Raw genomic sequence first — 25,212 nt, forward strand, 5'->3', positions numbered from 1 at the left:
TATAAGCTCCTCCTTTAGTCTCATCTCCTGTGGTTCTGATCACGTCCTGTTTGTTCTACCCCAGGTGATAACAGCGCCTAGGACTCTGATTCGTTTCTAATGGCTCCTAAAGGTAAGACTCTGGACGGCCTGAAGCGAGGAGGGGTGGGGGCACTAAGGATACTTTGACATGCGGGGGGCTGTTGAGAAATTGGCTCTTATGTGACTGACTTAAATCTGTTAATGATTAATTTTTTCCACAGTGTGAGACCCACTGCCTGTGGTGCACTGAGCGATGCAGGATCTGTTCACGCTCCCACTTGGTGACATCGAGATCCCCTGACTTCCTGCAGATGGTGTCAGAATGTGTCTGCGTTCCCATTAGCATATTGTGAGGACACAGGAGACTGCCCCCCCCCCCCGCCCACCATGACCCCTCCCCATACTGATTCCTGTTCCCTTTCTGATCTGCTTTCTTATTCCAGCAGAGGTAGGGCTGAACCGTCTCCATCCCTGTCTTCATTTCACGTTGGTCAGAGTATTGTTGCCTTACTTCCCCACTGAAAATGAGAATCCAGATATGAACTGTGTTTTGTAATTCTTGGCATGTGGGGATGATGAGATAATAAAAGAGAGGATTTGTAAAGTTGAAGTAGAAAAGAAATGAAAGCAATGAGAACCTTCAGAACCTGTGTTTTTGCTGTACTGAGTCTGGTGCAGGTGGGGACAGGAGAGAACTGTGAGGAGCCGAGCGGGGACAGGGCCTGTGTCCAGTTGGTGCTCAAGCACCATTGGTGTGATGTGCTCACTCCTCAGCTGGGTCATGTCTCTGCTCCTTGTCCTTGTCCCTTCTGTGGATACTTGTCTCACCAGGACCTGTGATCATAGGGGCTTGGATGTCACCTGTCACCAGGACCTTGGGCAGCAAATGATTCCTGTGACTGGGTCAGCCCAGGCTCCATCCTGGGTTGAGCCCTCAGCCCCATCTTTTGGGTGGTTTTTTTTACCCTGTTTCTGTGGAGCATCAGGCCTGTTCTTGCTCTTGTGTCCGAGTTCCTGTCTCATTCTTCCCAGGTGACCCTGGCAGTTACATCACCAAGAGTCTTTTCGACTGACATTCCCACAGACCTAGGTGTGCTCTGCACACAGGAGTCTCTGGGGTTTGGAGAGATGAATTTTCAGTCATCCTTCCCTTCTCCTCCCTCTAGAGCTGTCTTCTGGATTATTCTTTAGATTCTGGAGGTAGAGAGGAATCTGAGAGTTTCTCATCCTTTTTCAACTTCAGTTAGTTTCTACCTTCCCTCCCTCTCTATGCCCTTTCCCTGCCCTTAGTTTAGTGATGCTGGTGTGGCTCCCATCCAAGTTCATGGATTTATAAAGCAGGGTCTAAAGTAAACTTCTATTTGGTTGTGGAGAAAGGGCCCACTAGAGCCTAAGTACAGTGTTTCTGAAGACAGAACTGTAATTCTGTGCTGTGCTGTGCTGTGCTGTGCTGTGCAGGGGAAACGCTGTGGGAGGGGGGAGCTGAGCAGAAAAAGGGAAGGAGGAGCAGCCCTGGGGGAAAAGTAGAGGTGGCACTGATGGTGAGGTGGGGGCACTTTGTGCGGGAGCTGCCACGGACGGGCTGTGCCTGAGACTCATCCAGAAGACAGAGGTCCTCTCCGCTGACCAATCGTTCCACTGATAATGTCGTGTGCCACGTACAGGACCTGCTATTTTTTTCATCTAGGACACCTCAGTGACTAAGAAGAGGCAAACATGCTGGTCTTGTGGAGAATATGTCCTAGGGGTGAGGGACAGACTCCACTTGACCCTGGAACAATGTGGGGACTGAAGGCAATGACCCCATTGTGCAGTCAGAATTCCAAGTGTAACTTTCGACTCTCCTGAAACTTAACTACTACTACTAATAACCTACTGTTGCTAAGAAGTCTTACTGAAAACATGAACAGTCATTTAACACATATTTTGTACATTATATGTATATGTACATGTATTCTTACAATAAATTAAGCTGGAGAAAATAGAAAACATAAGAGAAACTTCACTGGCAGTACTTATTGTAAAAAAAAAAAGTCCACATATCAGTGGATGTGCACAGTTCCAACTAGTGTAATTCAGAGTCAACTGTATATTGTATAAATGTGGTAAATAAGGGAAGTGTTTAAATTGGAAATTGGTAGGTGCTTTGAGGAAGGTGACCCAGAGAGTTAACTGTGTGGGGACAGGGAAGGTGGCTACTTTACTAGGGTGGTAAGTGTGAGCCTCACTGGGAAGCTCACCTCTGAGAGATGTGTGGGACACAAGGAGTTGTTGAAGAGCATGTCTCAGGGAGTTCTTTCCAGGCAGGAGAACCTCCAGGCACATTCACTAGGGCAGGAGTATGTCCTGTGTTCAAGGAAGGGTGAGAGACCACTGTGGCTGGAGCAGAGAGCATGTGAAATGCGGTCAGATGTCTAGACCTTAGGATTAGAAGGGTTTTCAGTTTTCTCTGAGATGCGGAGCCACCAGATGGTTTAGATCAGATGGTCCACCTGGGACTACTCTTTGGAAGCATTTGTTGCTGTGCAGAATCGAGAGGTGAAGGGCAAGTGACCAGAAGGGAAGCTGTGGGAATCTAGTACAGTGTTCCAGGAGGGGGATGTCGGATTTATGTGGGGGTTGAAGAGAGAAAATAATAGGAAGTGCCTGTGCTTCCAGTTAGTGTGTGTGTGTGTGTGTGTGTGTGTGTGTGTGTGTGTGTCCTGGATACATTTAAAGATGGACTTTACAGCATTTCCTAATGTATTAATTCTGGGTTGTGAGAAGGAGGAATCAGGGACGGCATCCAATGCTTCAGACTGCAGGTAGAAATGAGGAGTGCCTTCCATGGAAACAGGGGAGGACTCTGGAAGCAGGACATTTAGGGAAGCTGCATCACAGGCACACAATTTAGGAGTGTGGAATCTGAGATTATTAGAAATACAAGCGAAGTTGGCAGCTGGATATAGAGTGCAGGGTGGGAGAAATATCTAGGTTGGAGGAATAGATATGGAGGTGACACCATATAAATGATGTTTAGAGCCTTTAGCATAGATGAGGTCACCAAGGGAATGATGGCCATAGAAGAGAGAGGAACAGGACCAAACCCTGGACTTGTCAGCACTAAGCAAGCAGATCAGAGCAAACCTAGAGCACACTGCACAGTTCTGGTTCTGCACCTAGAAGGCACACACTCCAGGGAGACCCAGCCTTCAGTGTGCACAGGAATTTCCTGGACTGAGGAAGAGCTAGACAGTCTGGAGTAGAGTGTGAGATTCTGGGTTTATAACAAGGTTGGTGCTGCTTCTGGTCTTCAGATCACGCACTGAGCACCAAGCACATAAAGCAGGATTCCCACATGGCTGTGCCTCTGCCTCTCCTGTGGGGCTTATTAAGATTCTTGGGTCCACGCCCAACGCTCTAACATCGTAGATGGGGAGAGGCCTGAGCATTTTGTAACAAACCCGCAAGCAATCCTGGGGTTCCACCAGGTAGAGATGCAGTGAGGTCATTGATGAGAGCCCTCATTGTGGGAAGGGGTCTTACATCCACATTTAAAAATTGTTGTTTTTTCTAGGAAGAAAAATAAGACCTGCTGGGAGATACATATTTTCTCTCCCATGGGGCAGAGCCAGGTGGCAGATTGAGGAAGTGGTTATCAGCTCAACATAAAACCTCTGAGATAACAAGAGTGTAGATCTTAAATGTTTGCACCACACAAAAGGAAATGGTAACTATGTGACAAGGTGCAGGTCTAGGCTAATGCTCTGGTTGTAAGCATTTTGCAGCATAGAAATGTATCAAATCAAGAGACTGTAGCCTTAAACTGACACAATGGTGTATGTCAGTTATATCTCAGTAAAACTGGAAAAAAAGTCTGAAATCATGCTCTCTGAAGCTATTGCCTACATCGACTTCTGCCTCTTTGTGATACATGTGCACAGTTACAGAGACTGGGATGAGAGAGAATGTGGGGCCTTGTTCTATTTCAAAGAAAGTCACAAACCAGGCTTGAGGCTACACAGACGGGAACAGAATCCACAATGGACCCGAGTGGGAGGCTCACATATAGCCAGGGCCCTGCTCCTGGGTAAAGATGCCACCCTCACAACAGAGTCCCCTGACATAGGACACTGGATCCGGAGGCTGAGACTGCTGTTGCTGCTGCCCCTTGCAACTGCATGACACCACTGTCACTCAAACACCTGTGCCAAATGCCATGTAGTGTGGTCCCAGCCTATCTGTCCCATGTCCTGAGGCAGAGTCTGGCAGGTGGTCACGTGACTGTGAAGTTTCATGACATGTCCAATGCAAGACTGGCAAAATGGGTTCTCCTCTCCATGGTCTCTGCCTTCCATCACGATTTTTAAACGTGGAAATCTTTTATGTGGGAAGAGGGTACTAGTTCTGGGCATGGAAACCGGGGGCCTGGAATTGGAAAAGAATGACAAATTGCAATATTTGGAGCAGTGATTTGAGACTACAACTTGATATGATACATTGTAGGCACTCAGGTCAGATTGGAAGAAGGAGCGACTAAAAAATGGCATCTTTCAACTTTTCCCCTTGATAGTTGTTATGGGATCCAGCTTTTGTCTACTCCCGTTGTACTCACAAGTAAGTGGAGTAGCACTGTTGGGTGATGAAGTGATTGTTCAAAATGTCTTCTCCAGCCTTTGTCTCTTTCTAGGATTAAGTAACCCAGATCTGTAACACTTCAGATGATCCTTATACATTCACTGACACTTCATATTTCTTTGTACATGCCCGTATGTCTGGGGACAGTATCCAGAATTTACCAGATTTTATGTGACCCTCACAAAAGTCTAAAAAATCTTTCCAGGTTAAACACTGTGCTCCTCCACGTCTGGTCCACGAACAGCTAGTAATCAAACTGTTTTTAGCAGATCCAATGACTTGATATACAGGCTTATTATTGTGTTGATTACCAGTCTGAGACAGGATAAGGTTTCACTTTCATTTCTGTCTCTATCTGTTTGTGGGCTGATGCACATTCACAGACCAGTGCTGGCTCACGGAAGACAGAGATCACCATTGGTTTAGGTAGACTTGTATTCTACCACCTCCTCTGGTGCTGGATAAATTGCAGAAATGAAACAATTGTGAATGGGGATCCTCTTCCAATAACACAGTAGACTAAGTTTTAAGACTGCCTCTTCCTATAAAAACAATAATTATTATATATATATGTATATATTTTATACATATATTTGGGTGATGTGTGTATATATCACATCAAGAGAATCATCATTTAGGCCAAAAATCAAGAGAATAATCATTTAGGCCAAAATATAATAATGGGCAAAAAGCCAGGGATGATGGTTGCTCTGATACTTAAGGTGTATTTCAAATCTAGAAAATCTTAGCTTGCTTCTCAGGCTCATGAACTGAATAGACAGGAAATAATGCTCAGAGTTTATTCATGTGAGGAGCATGAGAAACATCCCCTCCCTGAAAATATGGGAACCTAAGATACATAGATTCATATCCTCAAAAAAGGGGGACACAGATCAGATTGGCTCTATCTTGAAATACAAGAAGATATTATTGTAAGGAGATTTTTTTTGAACTAGCACAAAGTAAGCAAACAGCTATTTCAAAGAATTTGCAATGACAGACTAACACTTCTGTGATTTGTAGTCCAAATTTCGTTTGCTATTTTGGACCAAAATACCTTCAAGTCATTACTTTAGTTTATAATTGTCCTGGATTGATATTGACTCAAATTTATAAGAGAGAAACAAATTTCTCTAGAGAAATCTACATTTATCCAATGTGTCAAAAAATGTACACAAAGAATTGCACAAAGAAAAAGAGCAACTCGTAGCATGAAATGTAAAGTATAAATGGGAAAAAGACTATGATTGAGTAACTTTAGAGACTATAGGTGGTAAAAAGGAGGTCATAAAACTTCAATATTGCACTCATAGGACATAAAATATAACATGACCAGGATATGATATAAATATATAGGGGCGCCTGGGTGGCTCAGTCGGTTAAGCATCCGACTTCAGCTCAGGTCACGATCTCCCGGTCCGTGAGTTCGAGCCCCGCGTTGGGCTCTGGGCTGATGGCTCAGAGCCTGGAGCCTGCTTCGGATTCTGTGTCTCCCTCTCTCTCTGCCCCTCCCCTGTTCATGCTCTGTCTCTCTCTGTCCCCAAAATAAATAAACGTTAAAAAAAAATTAAAAAAAAATATATAAATATATGTTATGTGACTAAATATTATATATATGACATAAAGAAAAAAATCACAAAACTGAAAATGTAGAAAAAATGGGAAAAGAAAACACCCTTAAGAAAATAACTACAAAATAGATTTTATTATTATACAATTAACATATTACAACATGAAATATTCACTTAATAAATGATTATCAGTAAAAGAGGAATGAGTGGAAACACGGAAAACAAAAAGTAAAATGACATCATAAATCCATCTATGTCAATATTAGCATTTCATGTAAATGTCTTAAATAAGTCAATCAAAGTGTAGATGGTTGGACTGAAAATAAACAAGATCCAACTATGTTGTCTAGAGTAGACACACTTGAGATTCAATTACAAATAGTATAAAATTAAAGAAATGGTTCTGCAACTGGCAGTGTGGAGCCTGCTTGGGATTTTCTCTTTCTCCCTGTCTGTCTACCCCACCCCCACTCACAGTGTCTCTGTCTCTCTCAAAATAAATAAATAAACTTTTAAATAAATAAATAAAATAAATAAATAAACAAACAAATAAATAAATAATGCTAGTAAAGGGGTGCCTGGGTGGCTCATTTGATTAAGCATCCGGCTTCAGCTCAGGTCATGATCTCATGGTTCTTGGGTTTGAGCCCTGCACTGGGCTCTCTGCCATCAGCAAGGGAGCCCATTTTGGATCCTCTGTCCCCCTCTCTCTCTGCCTTCCCCCAGGCGCTCTCTCTCTCTCTCTCTCTCTCTCTCTCTGTCACACACACACAGACACACACACACACACACACACACACACACACACAAATAAACATTTAAAAAATTATAGTAAAGATAAACAGCAGCATTTTATAATGATAAAAGGGTCAAATTATCAGAAGGAGGAAACAATTCTGAATATATATTCACCTAATACCTCAGCACCAAATACATGAAAACAAAACAGACAGAAACTGAGAAATAGGCAATACAACAGTAATAGTCAAAAACTGAAATATATCACTTTCCATAATGGAAAGAACATCTATGCAGAGACAAATAAACATAAAGAAGGCTTGAATCACACTATAAACCAATAGCAGAAATTTGACATTTATTGAACATTCCAACCATCAACAGAATATACATTCTTTTCAAATGCATGTGGAGGTTTCTTGAGGATAAACCATATGCTAGGCCATAAAACAAAACTCAACGAATTTAAAAGGATGTAAATAGTGCATAATATGTTCTCTTATCACAGTGGCATGATACTAGAAATCAGTCAATAACTGGAAGAAATTTGGGAAACTCACAATATGTAGAATTAAACAACACACTTCTACATAATCAAAGGGTAAATGAGATATCACAGTGGGAATCACAGAATAGTTTAAGATTAATAAAAGTGAAGACCGAGTGGGGTGTCTGGGTGGCTCAGTTGGTTGAGTGTCCCACTCTTGATTGTGATTCAGGTCATGATCTCACGGTCATGGGATCGAGCCCTGGGCTGGGCTCCATACTGAGCATGATGCCTGCTTGGGATTCTCTCTCTCCCTCTCTTTCTACTCCCCTCTCAAAATAAATAAATAAACATTTTTAAAAAGAAACATATCAAATCAATTACCTAAATTTCCACATTAAGTCAAAGAGAAAAGAGGAGCAAACTAAACCAAAAGCAAGCAAAAGGAAGGAAAAAGGAAAGATTAGAGTGGAGATGAATGAAAAACAGAAAAGAGAATAAAATAACAATATATAAAACTAACTAAATTAAATGTGATCCTTTGAAAGATCAACAAAACAGACAAATTTTCAACTAGACTCACTAACAAGGGAGAGAGAGAGACAGAGAGAAAGAGAGAACTCAAATTATTAGAGTCAGCAATGAAAGAGGGAATTTTATGACTGACCATACTGAAATAAAGAGAATTAATTATATGAGATTATGATGAACAATTATGCCAAAAATTAGCTTACTTAGATAAAATAGGCAAATTAATAGACACAAAGTACAAATGCTGACTCAGAAGAAATGGACTATCTGAATATACCTATAATGAGGTAGAAGATTGAGTCTATTGTCAAAAGCTACCCCACAAAAAATGCTACCCCAGTTCCAAATGCTTCACCTGTGAATTATACCAAATGTTTAAAGAAATAATAACAGCTCTTTACAAAACCTTCCAAAAAGGAGAGGAGGGAACCCAACTCCCTCTATGAGGCTAGTATTATTCAGAGACCAAAACCAGACAAAGATATCACAAGAAAAGAAAATTCAGGCTAATATCTCTTATGAATATAGACATGGAAAAATTCAACAAAACGTAGCAAATCAAATCCAGCAACATATAAAAAAAGCTATACTCCATGACCAAGTGAAATTTATTCCAGGAATGCAATATTGGTTTAACATCCATATCAACAATGCAATATACCATATTTCTATAATAAAATACAAAAGCCACCTGCTATCTCAACAGATGGGCAAGAAGCATTTGACAAAATCTGACACCCTTTCATGATAAAAACCCACCAAACTGGTAACAGAAGGGAATTTTCTCAATCTGATTAAAAGCATTTATGAAAACCCTTAAGCTAACATGTTACGTACTTAATGGTGAAATACTGGTTGTTTTTCTCTTTCGATCAGCAACACGAAAAGGATGTCCACTCTCACCACTTCCATTAAACATTGTGCTGGAGATTCTATAGCAAGAAAATAAGATAAAGTGCATCCTGATTGGGGAAAAAAGAAGTAAAATTATTTCTGTTCGTACACAGATGACATGATCTTGTACATAGAAAATCCTAGGGCATCATCTATTAGAACAAACAGACAAGTTCAGCAACATTGTAGGATATGAGGTCAATACCTGAAAAATCAGTTATATGTCCATATACTTTCAATAAACAATCCAACAATGAAATTAAGAAAACAACTCCATTTATAATAGCACCAAAATGAGTTAAATACTAGGAATACATTGAACAAAAGAAGTGCAAAACTTATACTCTGAAAGCTACAAGGCATTATTGAATAAAATTTAAAAACATCTAAGTAAATGGAAACATGTTCACAGTCAGAAGACTTAATATTGTCAAGGTGGCAAAGTTCCTCAAATTCATCTATAGGTTCAACACAATCCCTATCAGATACTTAAATAGCTCCTTTGTAAGAACTGACAAACTGATTCTAAACTCATAGGAAAAGTCAAGGGACTTAGATTAACCAATCTTTAAAAAGGAGGCCAAAGTAGTAGGACCCCCAATTCCCAATTTCAAAAACATCCTGCAAAGCAAAGGTAATCAAGATGGTTTTGGGAGTCTGGTTCAAGGTACCAGCTTACCGACATCCTGAACTTTTCTCCTTTCATGGACACAACAAATTCACAACTATATACAGGATAATGTTCTCTGAAAAAGACTTCAGCCTGCACAACAAACAATAAAAGGACAGCATGAAAACAGGTAAGAGAGGCAGAGACACTCTTGCCAAAAACAAAAACAAAGACAAAACCAAAAGCAAACCTGCCCCCTCCCAGATATGAGAATTCAAAATATACTGGGACTTCAAAAATACAAAATTTCGCTGAAAAGCAAGTGTCTGTGCCCCACACCAAGCACTAAACCCCGGGGTCTGCACAGGAGAGATGAGCCCCTAAAAGGCCTGACTTTGAAAGCCAATGTGAGTATATTCAGGAAAACCACAGAACTGTAGCTAATGAAGAACCCACTCTTTTTTTTTAACTTTTTACTTAAATTTTAGTTAGTTAACATACAGTACGATATTGGTATCAGGAGTAGAATTCAGTGATTCATCACTTACATAAAACACCCAGTGCTCATCATAACAAGTGCCCTCCTTAATGCCCATCACCCATTTAGCCAATCTCCACCCACCTCCCTCCATCAACCCTCAGTCTATTCTCTATCATTAAGAGTCTCTTGTGGTTTGCTTCCCTCTCTCCTCTTTGTTTTTTCTGCTTCCCATATGTTCATCTGTTTTGTTTCTTAAATTCCACATATGAGCGTCGCCTGGATGATTCAGTCAGTTGGGCGTCTGACTTGTGCTCAGGTCATGATCTCACTGTTTGTGAGTTTGAGTCCCGCATCCAGCTTTGTGCTGACAGCTCAGAGCCTGGAGCCTGCTTCAGATTCTGTTTCTCCCTCTCTCTCTCCCACTCCCCCACTGGCACTCTGTCTGTCTCACACTCAAAAGTAAATAAACATTAAAAAATTCCACATATGATTGAAATCATATGATATTTGTCTTTCTCTGATTGATTTATTTTGCTTAGCATAAAAATTCTAGTTCCATCCATGTTGTTGTAAATGGGAAGATTTCATTCTTTTTGATAGCTGAGTAATATTCCTATATATATATATATATATATATATATATATATATATGTATATATATATATGTGTGTGTGTGTGTGTGTGTGTGTGTGTGTGTATATACACACACACACACATATATATATATCACCTCTTCTTTATCCATTCATCGGTCGATGGACATTTGGGCTCTCTCCATAGTTTAGCTGTTATTGATAATGCTGCTATAAACATTGTGGTGAATGTATACCTACGAATATGTCTTTCTGTACCCTTTGGGTAAATACATGATAGTGTAATTGCTGGACCATAGGATATTTCTATTACTAGTTTTCTGAGGAAATTCCATACTGTTCTCCAGAGTGGCTACACCAGTTTACATTCCCACCAACACTGCAAGAGGGTTCCCGTTTCTCCACATACTTGACAACATCTGTTATTTCCTGTGCTGTTCATTTTAGACATACTGGCAGCAAAATGTGAGCATATTTTCTTCCATTTTTTTTAACATTTGTGTTTATTTATTTATTTATTTTTAATATAATTTATTGTCAGGTTGGCTAACATACAGTGTATACCGTGTGCTCTTGGTTTTGGGGGTAGATTCCCACGGTTCATCACTTACATACATCACCCACTGCTCATCCCAACAAGTGCCCTCCTCAAAGCCCATTACCATTTTCCCCTCTCCCCTGCCCCCTATAAATCCGCAGTTTGTTCTCTGTATTTAAGAGTCACTTATGGTTTGCCTCCCTCCATCTCTGTGACTATATTTTCCCCTTCCCTTCCCCCATGGTCCTCTGTTAAGTTTCTGAAGTTCCACATATCAGTGAAAACATATATCTGTCTCTCTCTGACTGACTTATTTCACTTAGCATAATACCTTCCAGTTCCATCCACGTTGCTGCAGATGGCAGGATTTCATTCTTTCTCATGACGTTAGCATATTTTCACATGTCTGTTAGCCATCTGGATGTCTTCTTTAGAAAAGTGTTTTCTAAAGTCATGTCTTCTGCCCATTTATTAACTGGGTTATTTGCTTTTTGGGTGTGGAGTTTGCTAAGTTCTTTATAGATTTGGGAAACTAATCCTTTATCAGATATGTCATTTGCAAATATCTTCTCCCATTCTGTTGATTGTCTTTTACTTTGGTTGGTTGTTTCCTTCCCTGTGCAGAAGGTTTTTATCTTGATGAACTCCCAGTAGTTCATGTTTGCTTTTGTTTCCCTTGCCTCCAGCAGTGTGTACAGTAAGAGGTTGTTATGGATTTTGATGGGTTCCTATCTCAAATTTAGGTCTTTCATCCATTTTGAATTTCCTTTTGTGTATGGTGTAAGAAAGTTGTCCCACTTAATTCTTCTTCCTGTTGCTGTTCAGTGTTCCCAACACCATTTGTTACAGAGACTATCTTTTTTTCCATTGGATATTAATTCCTGATTTGTCAAAAATTAGTTGACCATATAGTTGTGGGTCCATTTCTGAATTTTCTATTCTGTTCCATTGATCTATGTGTCTGCTTTTGTGCCAGTACCATACTGTCTTGATGACTACAGCTTTGTAATACAGCTTGAAATCTGGAATTGTGATGCCTTCAGTTTTTTTGTTTTTCAGAGTTTCTTTGGCTATTTGGGGTCTTCTGTGGTTCCATACAAATTTTAGGATTGTTTGTTTTACCTCTGTGAAAAATGCTGGTGGTATTTTGATAGGGATTGTATTAAATTATAGATTGCTTTGGGTAGTATTGACATTTGAACAATATTTGTTCTTCCAATCCATGAGCATGGAATGCTTTCCCATTTCTTTGTATCCTCAATTTCTTTGTAGGTGTTCTATAGTTATCAATGAGAGTGCAGAACTTTTTCCTCTTTAGTTAGGTTTATTCCTAGGTATCTTATTGGTTTTGGTGCAATTGCAAACAGGGTTGATTCCTTGTTTCTTTTTTTTTTTCCTGCCTCATTATTCGTGTATACAAATGCAACAGATTTTTCTATGTTGATTTAACAATCTGCAACTTTTCTGAATTCATGTGTTAGTTCTAGCAATTTTGGGGTGGAATCTTTCAGGTTTTCTACACAGAGTATTATGATTTCTGTGAAGAGTGAAAGCTTGAATACTTCCTTGCCAATCTGGATCCATTTTCTTTCATTTTGTTATCTGATTGCTGAAGCTAAGACTTCCAGTAGTATGTTAAATAGTAATGGTGAGACTGGACATTCTTGTTCCTGACCATAGGGGAAAGTTTCTCAGTTTTTCTCCATTGAGGATGATTTTAGCTATGGGTTTTTCATAAATAGCCTTTATGATGTTGAGGCATATTCCATCTATCCCTATTTGTAGAAGGTATTTATCAAGCATGGATGCTGTATTTTGCCAAATGCTTTTTCTGCATGTATTGACAGGATCATATGGTCCTTGTCTTTCTTTTATTAATGTGGAGTATCATGTTGATTGATTTGCAAACATTGAACCAAACCCACAGCCCAGGAATAAATCCCACTTGATCATGGTAATACTTCTTTTAATTAATGTACTGTTGAATTCGATTTGCTATTATTTTGTTGAGCATTTTTGCATCCTTGTTCATCAAGGGTTTTCGCCTGTAATTCTCCTTTTTGATGGGGTCTTTCTCTGGTTTTGGAATCAAGGCAATGCTGGCTTTGTAGAATCAGTTTGGACGTTTTCCTTCCATTCCTATTTATTGGAACAGTTTGAGAAGAATAGGAACACTTTGAGAAGAATCCTTTAAATGTCTGGCAGAATTCCCCTGGGAAGCCATCTGGCCCAGGACATTTGTTTGTTGGGAGATTTTTGAATACAATTCAATTTCTTTGCTTGTTATATATCTGTTCAAATTTTCTATTTCTTCCTGTTTCAGTTTTTTTAGTTTGTAAGTTTCTAGGAATTTTCCATTACTCCCAGATTCCCCAGTTTTCTGGAATATAATTTTCATAGTATTCTTTCATAATTGTTTGTATTTCTGTGGTGTTGGTTGTGATCTCTCCTCTGTCATTTATAATTTTATCTTTTGGGGGTCCTTTCTCTTTTCTTTTTGACATGTGAGGCCAGAGGGTTATCAGTTTTATTCTTTCAAAAAACCAGACTTATTTTGTTGATCTGTTCTGCTAGGGTTTTGTTTGTTTGTTTGTTTCTATATGGTTTCTTTCTGCTCTAATCTTTATTATTTCCCTTCTCTGCTGGCTTTAGGCTGTATTTGCTGTTCCTTTTCTAGCTCCTTTAGGTGTAAGATTATGTTGTGTATGTGAGACCTTTCTTGCTTCTTGAGATAGGCCTCTATTGCAATATACTTTCCTATTAGGACTGCCTTTGCTTCATCCCACAGGTTTTGAACCATCGTGTTTTCATTTTCATTTGCATCCAGGTACTTTTTAATTTCCTGGTTAACCTGTCATTCTTTTGTAGGATGTTCTTTAACCTCCGTGTATTTGATGGCTTTCCAAATTTTTTCTTGTGGTTAACTTCAAATTTCATGGTGTTGTGGTCTAAAAATGTGCATGGTATGACCTCAATCTTTTTGTTCTTGTTGAGGGCTGATTTGTGACCTTGTGTGTGATCTCCTCTGGAGAATGTCCCATGTACACTCAAAAAGAATGTGTATTCTGCTGCTTTAGGAAGAAATGTTCTGAATATATATTTTAGGTCCATCCAGTTCAGTGTGTCATGTAAAGCTATTGTTTCCTTGTTGGTTTTCTGCTTAGATGGTCAGTCCAATGATGTAAATGGGGTGTTAAAGTCCTCTACTATGATTTTATTATTATCAATGACTTCCTTTATGTTTGTGATTAGTTGATTTATATATTTGTGTTCTGCCAATTTGGGGGCATAAATGTTTACAATTGTTTTATATTCTTTCTGGATTGACCTCTTAATGATGATATAATGTCCTTCTTCATCTCTTGGTACAGTCTTTGGTTTAAAATACAGTACATCTGATATAAGTATGGCTATTCTGGCTTTCTTTTGACGTCCATTAGCATGGTAGTTGGTCCTCCAACCCGTCACTTTCAATCTGCAGGTGTCATTAGGTCTAAAATGAACACTTTGTAGGAAGCATATAGATGGATCTTGTTGTTTTGTCCATTCTGACACCATAATCTTTTGATTAGAACATTTAATACATTTACAGTCAGAATAATTATTGAAAGATATGGCTTTAAGGGCACCTGGGTGGCTCAGTCGATTGAGCGTCTGACTTCGGCTCAGGTCATGATCTCGCAGTTCGTGAGTTTGAGCCCCACATTGGGCTCTGTGCTGACAGCTCAGGGACTGGAGTCTGCTTCGGATTCTGTGTGTGTCTCTCTCTACCCCTTTCCTGCTCATGCTCTGTCTCTGTCTCTCAGAAAATGAATAAACGTTAAAAAAAAATTAAAAAAAAGAAATATATGGCTTTAGTGCCCCGTGTTACCTGTAGATTTGATGTTCTGGTGATGTTCTCTGGTCCTTTTTAGGTTTTTGTTTTTGTTTTTGTTTTTGTTTTTGTGCTTTTGGTCTTTTTTCTCCACTCAGAGTCCCCCTTACAATTTCTTTCAAGGGGAGCCATGGTGGCTAAGTCGGGTAAGCATGTGATTTCAGCTCAGGTCATGATCTCACAGTTTGTGAGTTTGAGTCCTGCATAGGGTGAGCTGGGGCCTCGGTTCAGCTGAGCCTGGCTTCTCTCTCTCTCTCTCTCTCTCTCTCTCTCTCTCTGTGCCTCATGGGATTCTCTGTCTCTCTCCCTTGCTCACTTGCACCTTCTCTCTCTCAAAAAAATATTTTTTCCTTCAGGACTGGTCTTAAACTCTTTTAGTTTTTGTTTGTCTTGGAAACTATTTATCTCTCCTTCTGTTCTGAATGACAACCTTGCCAGATAAAGAATTCTTGGCTGCGTATTTTTCCATTCATCACATTGAATATGTCCTACCACTCCTTTGTGGCCTGCCAAGTTTCTGTGGACAGGGCTGCTGAGAACCTGTTCTGTCTTCCCTTGTATGTTAGGGACATTTTTTTCCCCTTGCTGCTTTCAGGATTCTTTCCTAGTCTGTGTGTTTTATAAATTTCACTATGATATGCCTTGGTGATGATCAGCTTTTGTTGAATTTAATGGGAGTTTTCTGTGCTTTTGGATTTTGATGTCTGTGTCCTCACACAGATTAGGGAAACTTTCAGCTATAATTTGTTTGAATAAACCTTCTGCCCCTTTTTCTTTCTCGTCATCTTCTGGGACTCCTATGATGCAAATTTTATTCCATTTTAGGAAGTCCTGAGTTTCCTAAGTCTACCTTCATGATACAGTACCTTTCTTTCCTTCTTTTCAGTTCATTATTTTCCATCATTTTATCTTCTATATCATTGTTTCATTCCTCTAATTCATCCATCCTCATTTTTATGAACTCTATTTGGGTTTGCATTTCAGTTACAGCATTTTTTTTAATTTTACTTTTTAATATTACATCCAAATTAGTAAGTATATAGTGCAACAATGATTCCATGAGTAGATTCCCTAATGCCTCTTACCCATTTAGTCCATCCCCCTCCCACAACCCCTCCAGTAACCCTCAGTTTGTTCTCCATATTTATGAGTCTCTTCTGTTTTGTCCCTCTCCCTGTTTTTATATTATTTTTGCTTCCCTTCCCTTATGTTCATCTGTTTTGTCTCTTAAAGTCCTCATATGAGTGAAGTCATATGATTTTTGTCTTTCTCTGACTAATTTCACTCAGCATAATACCCTCCAGTTCCATCCATGTAGTTGCAAATGGCAAGATTTCATCTTTTTGATTGCCGAGTCATACTCTATTGTATATACGTACCACTTCTTCTTTATCCATTCATCCATCGATGGGACATTTGGGCTCTTCCCATACTTCGGCTACTGTTGATAGTTCTGCTATAAATATGGGGATGCATGTGTCCCTTCGAATCAGCATACCTGTATCCCTTGGATAAATACCTTGTAGTACAATTGCTCAGTTGTAGGGTAGTTCTATTTTTAATTTTTTGAGGAACCTCCATACTGTTTTCCAGAGTGGCCGCACCAGCTTGCATTCTCACCAGCAATGCAAAAGAGACCCTTCTTTCCCTACATCCTCGCCAACATCTGTTGTTGCCTGAGTTGTTAATGTGAGCCATTCTGACAGGTGTCAGGTGGTATCTCATGGTGGTTTTGAGTTGTATTTCTCTGATGATGAGTGATGTTGAGCATTTTTCCATGTGTTGGTTGGCCATCTGGAAGTCTTCTTTGGAGAAGTGTCTATTCATGTCCTTTGCCCATTTCTTCCCTGGATTATTTGATTTTGGGTGTTGAGTTTGGTAAGTTCTTTATAGATTTTGGATACTAACCCTTTATCTGATATGTCGTTTGCAAATATCTTCTCCCATTCTGTCAGTTGCCTTTGAGTTTTGCTGATTGTTTCCTTCTCTGTGTGGAAGCTTTGTATTTTTATAAGGTCCCATTAGTTCATTTTTCCTTTTGTTTCCCTTGCCTCTGGAGACGTGTTGAGTAAGAAGTTGCTGCAGCCAAGATCAAAGAGGTTTTTGCCTGCTTTCTCCTTGAGGATTTTGATGGCTTCCTGTCTTACATTGAGGTCTTTCATCCATTTTGAGTTGATTTTTGTGTATGGTGTAAGAAAGTGGTCCATGTTCATTCTTCTGCATGTCTCTCCGGTTTCCCCAGAACACTTGCTGAAGAGACTGTCTTTATTCCATTCTTTCCTGCTCTGTCAAAGATTAGTTGGTCATACGTTTGTGGGTCTATTTCTGGATTCTCTATTTTGTTCCATTGATCTGAGTGTCTATTTTTGTGCCATCAGCTACCGCATTTTTAATTTTGAGCTAACTAGATTTTAGTTCTTTTATTACTGCAGAAAAGATTCTGTAGTGTCTTCTATGTATATTTCAAGCTCAGCTATTATTCTTATAATTGTTTTAAATTCTAGTACAGACATCTTACTTATATCTGTATTGGTTAAATCACTGACTGAGAGATATATTTCTCGCTCTTTCTTTTGGTGTGAATTCCTCTCTCTTGTCATTTTTCCCAGAACAGAAAAGAAAGAAAAAAAACAAAGCAAGACAGAAACTATCAAAAAAGTGAGATCCTGGGTGTGTTTTGTCTGTTTGTTAAAGGAATCTATATCCAAACAACAAAAATTATAATCATAATAAAAATAAAATAAAATGAAAATACACAAATACACAAAATAAAATATATATAAATTAAGAAAATGATAATAAAACATAAAAAAGGAATTTTTAAAAATAAAATAAATGAAAAAATAATTTAAAAATAAAGAATAAAAGTAAAAGAGGAACTCGATCTTATTTTCCCTAGAGCTGAAGCTTCGGTGTGTTTTATGATCAGTAGAGGTGGTGGGAGCAAGTGCTGGCCATCTGGAGGAGGGGCCTGTTGTGCTGATTCTGAGATGGAAATGTGACTTCATAGCATGGTGGTCAGGGCTTGGGGTAAGCAGTTCTCGCGTCCGCTAGATGGCGCTGTTTTGCTTCCCGAAGCCTTTCAGGGCTGATGGGCTGATGAATGCGGAAGCTCCCACTCTCCAGCCCTGGAGCTGAAAGATTGCGCCCCCAATTTTTCAGAAATCCCTCACAGAAAAGCAAGCAATTACCTCGCTTATGTACCGTTTCCCTTCTTTTGCATGTGGCTATCCAGTTTTTCCAATATCATTTGTTAAAACAACTGTCCTTTCCCAATGAATTGTTTTGGCACCCTTGTCAATAATCACTTGGCCATATATCCAAAGAAATTTTCTGGACCCTGTTTTTTCATAAGTCTGTATACCTGTTTTTATGCCAGTACTATAATGCTTTGATTTCTGTAGCTTTATAGTAAGGCTTGATAGCTCTGGGTCTGACCTTTTTTACCACAAGCATGTGACTGAGTTTCAAAACTCCAAGTTTTAGGGACTCCCCTGGCCCAGACCAGCGCTGTTCCCTAGGAGAGGATCTCGCGTCACTTTTGCTGTTTGCGGGCGATGCCAGGAAAGCGGTGGCACAACCATGCAGTTGTTCCGAGTTTCTGGCAAAACAGAGCAGAATGCGGCACCACAGCTCTCTCCCCTGAGCTCAAGGCCCTGCTCCTACACTTGGGAGCAATGGAGCACGTGGGTGCCCCTGTCCTTCCTGTGACCTGGGGATCCTCAGAGCAGACTGTCACTCCTGCGACTCCTCCCATTTTGCCACCTGAGCACCTGTAAGCCAGGCACACCCCCACAGCAGCGGGCTAAAGTTCAGGTTGTGCGCTGCTTATAATTCTTGTGGTATCTCTGTAAGCAGGCTCCCTGCCTGCTGCCCTAACTGCAGCTTTGGCTCCCCCAAATCAAATCTCCTGCCTCCTACCTTCCAGAAGGTGGTCACTTTTCCACTTGTAGACTTAGAGTTTTTGTTCTCTCCAAACTCCAATTGATTTCTCGAGTGTTCAAAGTGATTTGATAACTATCTGGCCGAGTTCCAGGGATGAGACAAACTTAGGGTCCCCCTCCTCCTCTGCCACCTGAACTCCTCCCCAAGAACCCACTCTTACAAGGCCTGTGTCTGGCCTCACACCCCTCAGGACTCAGCTAAACAGCAGTTTGAAAAGTGCCCAGGACCTGCGTGAAGGGCACCCACTTACTAATCTTGTTTTTGTTTTCTCCAGCATGGTTTAATGAGCAGTGTTATATGAGTGTTGGATGTACAATATAGGGAGTCCACAATTCTATACATTGCTCTGTGCCTGTCGGGATAAGTGTATTCTTAATCCACTTCACCTGTTTCACCCACCCCCCACCCCCACCTGCCCTCTGGTAACCATCCATATGTTCTCTATAGTTCTGAGTCTGGTTTTCGGTTTATCTCTTTTTCACTTGGTTCCTTTGTTTTATTTCTTATGTTCCACATATGACTGAAATCATATTGTATTTGTCTTTCTCTGACTGACTTATTTCGCTTAGCATTATACTCTCGTGATCCATTCATTTTGCTGCAAATGGCAAGATTTCATTCTTTTTTGTGGCTGAGTAACAGTCCGTTGCATAAATATAACCGCATCTTGGGGGCACCTGAGTGTCTCATTTGGTTCAGCCTATGACTCTTGATTTTGGTTCAGGTCATGGGATCGAGCCCCGTATGAGGCTCAGTGCTGACAGTGGGGAGCCAGCCTGCAGTTTTCTGCCTCCTTCTCTCTCTGACCTCCCTCGCTTGTGCTCTCTATCAAAATAAATAAATAAACTTTAAAACATAATATACCACAGGCTTTTAATCCATCTCTGGAAGGACGCATGGACTACCTTCATAATTTGGCTATTGTAAAGAATGATGCAATAAACATCGGGGTGTATATCTTTTTAAATTAGTGTTTTCATATTCTTTGGAAAAATACCCAGTAGTGGAATTACTGGATCATCTGGTAATTGTATTTTTAATTTTCTGAGGAACCTCCGACTGTTTTCCACTGTGGCTGCACCCATTTGCATTCCCACTAACAGTGCACAGGCCTCCTTTTCCTCCACATCCACACCAAGACCTGTTGTTTCTTGTGTTTTGATTTTAGCCATTCGGACAAGTATGAAGTGATATCTCAGTGTGGTTTTGATTTGTATTTCTCTGATGATGAGTGATGTGGAGTTCTCAGTTTGTCCCCTATTCAGGATGATGTTAGCTGTGGGTTTTCATATATGACCTTTATTACGTTGAGGTGTGTTCCCTCTATACCTACTTTATTGAGGGGTTTTACCGCAAATTTAAATTGTACTTTGCCAAATGCTTTTTTCTGCATCCATTGAAATGATCATATGGTTATTATCCTTTCTCTTCTTGATGTTATGTATCATGTGGATTGATTTCGCAAACACTGAACCACCCTTGCAACCCAAGAATATTCTTGCAATATTGCAACCCAAGAATATTCTTGCAGCCCAAGAATAAATCCCACTTGATTGTGGTGAATCATTATTTTCATAACACTGTTGAATTTGGTTTCTACAGGAGTGAGGGGAGGTCTGTGCTGCTCTGGGCAACAGTGGTCTGGAGCTCCTGAGGTTGGGGCCCTAACACCCACCTGCTCAGAGCCTGTCCCTGCACCATTTGGCTGCACTGCCCTGCAGCCTAACCCTGCTTGGGATCCCGAACTGCAGGCTTTCCAGCTTCTCCGGGTTTCCCTGTGCCACTAGCCCCAGCCTGCTGAGGTCTTCTGGTGGTCTTGGTGTGTGTTCCCTCAGCCCTGGACTTAGGGGACTTCCATGGTCACCCGCGAGGTGCATGTCCTGCTCTTGATTGGTAGACTATTCTAGGGGGTAGAGGCCTAGGGCTTCCTTTGGACTGTACTTTTTTTCCTGGATTCTCGACTGCTCTGCTGAGCCCGGTGCCCATCACCCACCTGGAGGTGGGCACAGTTGCAGACATGGGATAGCTTGTCCCACTGCTCTGAGCCCCGCTGTGACTTTTGCCTTTCTGCTGGGGAGCGCCACTGCTGCCTGGGGTTCACTGTGGTAGTTGGAGGGGCAGAGGCCTCAGTGAATGTTGTGGGGGCCCCATCATCCGTCAGACCGCCCAGGGAAGGAGGGGGCCTGTTGCCCTCAAAGCTCAAGCCCGCTTCTCTAATCTCTTCACCTCTCATCGGGGTCCCCCATGTCCCTCACCCTTTCCCTGACATTCTCCTTAGTTTCTTTCTCTGAATCGCTTCTGGGTCCCTCACCTCACCCCTCCTCACCCCTGCCAATTTCACTCCTCCCATGGGCCATTGCCTGCAAGGAAACTTCTGGCCTACTTCCCTCTCCCTAACTTTCCTCCACTCTAATTTTCTGAGGGGGTATTTTGCCCAGAGCGTCTCCCTCCAACTGCCCTCCTGCCATCACTAAGGGGAGCGCTGCGGCATGGGGTGCAGCTTCTTGGCCAGACTTGTCCTTTGTTTTGGTGCCCCTCCTCCTCCCTCCCCTCCATTGCAGGCACCTGCTCTTGGACGTTCTCCATCCTGGGCCAGCACCCACACCTCCCTGTCCCCTCTCCTTCATCCCACCCTCATACTCTCGAGGCTTCCACTCTCCCTGTGGACTGGACTCTGTGTCTCCCTGGTCCCTCTGCACCCCTCCCCCATGGCCCCATGCCTGCTCACACCCCTTGCCCGCATACTGGGCCCTCACCAAGCTCTCCTCTCTCAGGAGCCCCTCCCATGGGACCCTGCCATCCACACCCCTCCTCCTGGCTCTTGGCCCAAGTCCCCTCCTCTCCTGTCAGCCTCTGATTCAAGTTTGTTCTGAGACATTCAGTCCCCCTTCCCAGACCCTCAGCACTAGTCTCCCCTGCTGCCTCCTGCCTTCCCCTCTCCCCCACTGACCAGAAAACTTCTTGAGGTCCAGCTACCCAGATCCTTGGCCCTCACCCACTCCTTTGGTTCCTTGACCCCAGTGGACCCCACTCCTGACATCTGGTCTCCAAACTTGTTGTTTCTGCCAGGTGGTCAGCACCAGCCTTTCCACACAGCCAGCCTTCTCCCAGCCTGCCAGTCCTGGGCTGGAAGTCCTTCCTTGGAGGGACGACCCGCCCTCCTCCCAGAACCACGCCCACCATGCCGGTCCTTCCCCAAGGTGTGCACCGAGGTGTGTGGGGTCTATTTTCTCTTCCACTGACCCTCCTTTCTAATATAGACTACGTTGGGCTGGCTGCCCTCTCTCTCAGAGACCCTCTGACTGCCTCTCCCCAGGGACACTGGCAGGTCCATCCCATTCCCCACCTGGGGGCCTCACCCTGCCACGCTTCCACTCTGGGCCTAGGCCCACACCTTCCCCCCTCACCCCCAGGGCACTGGGCCACCCTAAACTCCCTTGTGGTCACAATCCACCCCACAGGCCCTCTGTGTCACTGTCCCCACCCTGCCTCTGGCTCCCTCTCCTGGCTCCTGTCCTCCACCCCCACCCCCCCACAGACATTCCTTCTTCCCTCTCCTTCACGCCCCTTGCCTATCTTCCTGTACCGGAAAGCCTCCTTTCTGTCCCTTGTACATGTGCGTTTTCTGCATCCTCAAGACTTCAAGCAGCTCAGGACAGCAGAGCTTTTCTGAGAAATATTTGACGACCACTTACTTCCAGGAGGCAGTTTCATCTGTAGTCTCCTCCTTGCCAGGATCCCTCAGTCTTCATTATAACCTCACGGTGCTGTCCCAGGATGGATCTGTGTATCAGAGATTTTTCACTGAGGGACGCGTGGATGGTCAGGCCTTCCTGCAGATGACAGTGAGATAGACATGGCAGAGGCACAGGGACTGTGGGCAGAAGTCCTGGTACCTAAGACATGGGATACAGAGACCAAGGACTTGAGAGAGAGCAGGAAGGGCCTCAGAATGACTCTGGCAGACCCCCTGGCCCTGTGGGTGCAGAAAGTAGGAGATAGTGGAGTGGGGGCAAGAGTGATGAGAGGCCTTTCCCAGGGAAGTTCACGACCAAGAGCAGAGACCTGTTCTCCTTCCACTGGATTTACCTGGGAGTGGAGGTGAGGACTGAGCGTCTGTGGACTTCAGCCCAGAGGTGGCCATTACTCAGCACAGGGAAGTCGTGGAGGAGAGGAGGGAGGGGCCCTTCTGGCTGGAGTCTGTCACTGGTGTGGGGAAGGCAGAGGAACACAGGATGGGATTTGTCACTGCTGGCTGGGGGCAGGCTCCTATTCACTCCAGGAGATCTGAGGCTGGGAGATCCGAGAGGACAACAGCACCAGGGGTTTCGGTCATTTCCGCTATGATGGGAGCTCTTTCCTCCCCTATGACCCAAAGACCCGTGGATGGCCAGTTCCCTGGTCCTCAGCGCAGACCTTGGCTAAGGAAATCACGATGCAGATGGCTTTCAAACCAGGCTTCCTCAGCCTATGTGCAGGGAGAGCTTTGTGTCAGCCTGCAGAAATATCTAGAATCCTGGATGGACTTCTGGGCAGAACAGGTTTAACCCTGGTGCGGGGCCTTCCCCTCCCCCAGGCCCATTGACCTCCCCCAACAACCCTGTCCAAGGAAATCTTCCCTCTCCTATGGGATGCACATATGTTCTGTTGGCCCCTGGTACCATGACCCACCTGTGCTGTTACAGCCTCTGGATAGAGACACCAAGCAGGTGGGGATGGAAATGCACCCCCCTAGTGTCAATAGTCCAGGGAGGCCATGGACCCTCTGACAGAAAACTGAACCAGGAAGGTGGGTGTCAGGCAGCAGAGGAAGCCCCCAGCCTCCCCATCACAGAGAAGTCCCTTATTGTCCCCTCAGCCCAGGAATCCTCAGGGACAGTTTGCCCCCTCCCCTCACCCCAGCTGCACCCCAGGGAAGGTGAGTAGCTCCTGCTCACGTGCAGCCTCGGCCAGTGAGCATCACGTGATTGCATGTTCACCACCTGCCACTGTACTTTCCATGACAATGGCGAGTTTTCTTTTTTGTAGGTCCCTGTCCTTAGTGCCTGTCACAGTACTGTGTTAGTCAGGGTGCTCAGAGAAACAGACACAATAAGATACGTGCATCAAGGAAGAGGTGGGTGTATTTTAAGGAAGCAGCTCATGGGACTGGGGTGGGGCTGGAAGTCTGAAAATGTAGGGCAGGCTGGCAGGCTGGGTGTGCGAGAAGAGCTGACGTGGCAGATGTGATCTGAAGGCAGTTTGGACAACGATCTGGATTGCGTTTCTTCCCTCTGAGATTAGGAGAGTCTTCAATTTATCATTACCTTCATGTTGCACAACTTTTCCTTTGTTTTCAGTGTCAGTCTGCCACAACTGTTGTGGAAATAATAGATACAGATTCAAGAACATAAATACAATACTAAGAATAAACAGAATGAAGTGACAAAGCTTCAGTGCCTTTTAACATTGTTTGAAATATACTAATCGTGAATCTACTGGATCTGAGAGGGAACAGGGAGACATAACACCAGCAATGAATCGCAACCTGCTGTGTCACAGAGCGTCTAATACTGTACAAACCTTATAACGCTTGGGAATGGCTTCTAGACTGTGTATGATTTAGTTCAAAGAAAACACTGTTTGACATTTCTAATATTAAAAAAAGATCTCTGTTATTTTTGTCAGAACTCACTGATGTCTTACTCTTGCTAACCATGTGATATTACGTGCAAATCATGCTCCAAAGCTGTGTGAATGTTAACGTGCTAAGCACATGCTGTCAGTGCTCAGAATGCAATGAACAATTAGCAATAATCAGGAAGAAAAGTGTGAAGAACCTTATAAATGAACTTCACACAGTAAAGTCTTTGAAATAGAAAAACTTTGCATAATAGTCTTTACAGGTTGATATGAGCAACCAACATGGAAAAACTGCCATCAGAAGTCACACTATCTACTGTGCAGTGAAGCAGAGCATTTTACATGGTGAACGAAGGCTGTGACCGGACTGTGAGCAGCACATGTCCCTGTGGTTCCTGTCCCTGTGCTGCTGGCTGCAAACCGTGTGTCTGCCAGAATAAGACAAGTATTTGGACAACTTATAAATCAAGCAAAAAATCATTATCAGTGTCATTTCAACTATGTAATGAGAATGTGTTTTCATCACTTAAATACTAATTGAAAACGTGTAAGAAGGAGGGTTTTTGTTAATCTGAGAATCCAGTGCATCAAAGGTAGTCATCAGTGCTCAAACAAGATGTGACACGGTTACACGTGTACCCATGGTGCCAGTGTGGCCACAAAGTTCAGGGTCTCACACAAAGTTTTAGA

General features: G+C 42.5%; 3 protein-coding genes and 2 pseudogenes across 9 annotated transcripts in view; 2 read left to right on the forward strand and 3 right to left on the reverse strand.

Annotated features, from left to right (window-relative positions):
• LOC132666873 (class I histocompatibility antigen, Gogo-B*0101 alpha chain-like) overlaps nt 1–564 on the forward strand; it is a 41,353-nt pseudogene extending 40,789 nt beyond the window's left edge. The window contains exon 8 of the transcript XR_013555560.1: nt 243–564. The product of XR_013555560.1 is annotated as a class I histocompatibility antigen, Gogo-B*0101 alpha chain-like (transcript). The remainder of the gene's footprint in view (nt 1–242) is intronic.
• The window catches only part of LOC132666874 (class I histocompatibility antigen, Gogo-B*0101 alpha chain-like), a 426,482-nt gene that overhangs the window by 170,035 nt on the left and 231,235 nt on the right, over nt 1–25,212 (reverse strand). The window lies entirely within an intron of this gene.
• Nucleotides 1–25,212, reverse strand: part of LOC132666876 (patr class I histocompatibility antigen, A-2 alpha chain-like) — a 538,163-nt gene that overhangs the window by 102,732 nt on the left and 410,219 nt on the right. The gene's annotated exons all lie outside the window — the stretch shown is intronic.
• The window catches only part of LOC132677782 (class I histocompatibility antigen, Gogo-B*0103 alpha chain-like), a 253,922-nt pseudogene that overhangs the window by 102,732 nt on the left and 125,978 nt on the right, over nt 1–25,212 (reverse strand). The window lies entirely within an intron of this gene.
• Nucleotides 1–25,212, forward strand: part of LOC132676921 (DLA class I histocompatibility antigen, A9/A9 alpha chain-like) — a 55,562-nt gene that overhangs the window by 2,822 nt on the left and 27,528 nt on the right. The window lies entirely within an intron of this gene.

Source organism: Panthera onca, chromosome B2, assembly GCF_046562875.1.
Source record: "Panthera onca isolate mPanOnc1 chromosome B2, mPanOnc1 haplotype 2, whole genome shotgun sequence".
NCBI classification, from domain to species: domain Eukaryota; kingdom Metazoa; phylum Chordata; class Mammalia; order Carnivora; family Felidae; genus Panthera; species Panthera onca.